Source organism: Schistocerca piceifrons, unplaced genomic scaffold, assembly GCF_021461385.2.
Source record: "Schistocerca piceifrons isolate TAMUIC-IGC-003096 unplaced genomic scaffold, iqSchPice1.1 HiC_scaffold_396, whole genome shotgun sequence".
Classification (NCBI taxonomy): Eukaryota; Metazoa; Arthropoda; class Insecta; order Orthoptera; family Acrididae; genus Schistocerca; species Schistocerca piceifrons.
In genome coordinates, this window is record NW_025728621.1 from 42501 (window position 1) to 45000 (window position 2500).

General features: G+C 58.9%; 1 non-coding gene across 1 annotated transcript in view; it reads left to right on the plus strand.

Annotated features, from left to right (window-relative positions):
• Window positions 1-1673: 1673 nt before the first annotated feature.
• Window positions 1674-2500, plus strand: part of LOC124747830 — a 1909-nt gene continuing 1082 nt past the window's right edge. The window contains exon 1 of the ribosomal RNA XR_007011587.1: window positions 1674-2500. This exon is cut by the window's right edge and continues 1082 nt beyond it. This is a non-coding gene — a ribosomal RNA (small subunit ribosomal RNA).

A 2500-nucleotide genomic window follows, 5' to 3' on the forward strand; every position in this document is an offset into this window, starting at 1 on the left:
ACTTTCCACATGCTCCTGCTGTACACTGTAATGTGGATGGCAGCAGGACGTACATGCCGCCCCCCCCCCCCCCCACCCCTCCCCACGTCCCCACGTCCCCACCTTGCCCCCTGCCTTCGCAAGCTGGTTGGTGACAAGTTTGCATGTTCAATGCCCTTCGCATGCGACGTACGCAGGCTACGTTGTGGTGCGGCCTGTGTCAACTGTCCGCTGATGTCGTACGCGTGAACCACAATCTGTACTGCACATTCGTCCTTATGTACTGAATGATACATCGTGGCACATGTGTGACCGTACAACGACTGCGCCCAAAAACGGCGGACCATACAGTGCAAATATTGTGCACGCAGCTACGTGTCGTCTCCCTATGAGAGCTGGATTGCAGTGTGGTACGCCATAGAGACGTGTGGGAGGAACGGACGCCGTGGATGGCGATCAGCATGAGCTGTGTGTTGATGTATTCGGACCTAGTCGTCTCTCCTCAAACACCGTGATAGCATGGTGCACCGCGTTCCATATCTGCGACATGCTACAGAGGCCGGTTGACAGTCGTTCGAGCAATGGACATCGCATACGTACGGGGGCCACCTTCCACGTATTGTCTAGGCGTGCACATTTTGTTGCGTGTATGTGGGCAGACGTAGTGTGGCGTGACACCTGACACAGGCATGCAATAATCGTTGAAGTTGCTAATGGCGATGGACGCCTACGTTTTCTGGTGAAGTTACGCAAATGAAGAAATGGTAACCCGTTGTGGTGCGGTTGTTCTCGCTAGGGGTGAATCGGTGATGGCGACGATAGGTTGAGGTACTAACCGGTTGTTCCAGCGATACCCACCATGCCGATGAAACTGAACGGCATCTGGGTGTGAAGCGATACGCGGTGGTGGCTGGGTGGGACCGTCCCCGGCCGGTGAGGGGGCGCCTCCCGGCGTGCTGGCCGCGCGGTGCGTGGGCGCACGCGCTACAGCCGGCTGGTGGGGGCGGCCAGTGGCAGGCGCGCCGGCCGACGGACGCGGCAGGCGTCGCAGCTGCGCGCCGGCGCACCCTGCGCGCGGCGCCGTGCGGCCAAAGTAGGTCCTCGCGGGCCCGGTGCGAAGCGCGGTGGACATCTTCAGTGTGCTGGTCCGATTGAGGACTGTGTGCGTTGAGGATGCGCCGCCGCCCGGCGCTCGGCGCCGCGACGCCGTCTGCTGCTCGGTCGCCCCAGCGGTTCTCGCTGGTGGTTTGTATCGCAGCTGTGCGGATGTGTTGGCGCGTGCGCTGTGCTGGGAGAGTTCGCTTCGGCACCCAAGTGGGGCTTTTGTCCTTCTGTGGCGCTGGCGTTGGAGCTGCCGGTCACCGTAGGTGGCGCGTGTTGTCTCCCGCCGGCAATGCCACGACAGCACGCTCCCGGGCCTCTGTCGGCAGCGGCAAGCTCAGTTGGGAGCACGGGTGGTCGCACCGAAAGCGTCTACTCGCCTAACTCCGGGCGATTGCGCCTCTCTCGAACCCGACCAAGTACTTGGGACGGCGCTGCGCGCCGCCGGGACCTGAGAGGGTTTCGAGGTGTATTGTGCAGGGGAGCTCAGCCTCCTCCTGTTTGCAGAATGATTGAGCGGACGCTTGCGTGTTCGCGCGGGCCCCCGGGACACACTCCCGGGCGGCCGGCTGCTCAGCTCTAGTTGGCGCAGCTCCCTGGTTGATCCTGCCAGTAGTCATATGCTTGTCTCAAAGATTAAGCCATGCATGTCTCAGTACAAGCCGCATTAAGGTGAAACCGCGAATGGCTCATTAAATCAGTTATGGTTCCTTAGATCGTACCCACGTTACTTGGATAACTGTGGTAATTCTAGAGCTAATACATGCAAACAGAGTCCCGACCAGAGATGGAAGGGACGCTTTTATTAGATCAAAACCAATCGGTCGGCTCGTCCGGTCCGTTTGCCTTGGTGACTCTGAATAACTTTGGGCTGATCGCACGGTCCTCGTACCGGCGACGCATCTTTCAAATGTCTGCCTTATCAACTGTCGATGGTAGGTTCTGCGCCTACCATGGTTGTAACGGGTAACGGGGAATCAGGGTTCGATTCCGGAGAGGGAGCCTGAGAAACGGCTACCACATCCAAGGAAGGCAGCAGGCGCGCAAATTACCCACTCCCGGCACGGGGAGGTAGTGACGAAAAATAACGATACGGGACTCATCCGAGGCCCCGTAATCGGAATGAGTACACTTTAAATCCTTTAACGAGTATCTATTGGAGGGCAAGTCTGGTGCCAGCAGCCGCGGTAATTCCAGCTCCAATAGCGTATATTAAAGTTGTTGCGGTTAAAAAGCTCGTAGTTGGATTTGTGTCCCACGCTGTTGGTTCACCGCCCGTCGGTGTTTAACTGGCATGTATCGTGGGACGTCCTGCCGGTGGGGCGAGCCGAAGGCGTGCGACCGCCTCGTGCGTGCTCGTGCGTCCCGAGGCGGACCCCGTTGAAATCCTACCAGGGTGCTCTTTATTGAGTGTCTCGGT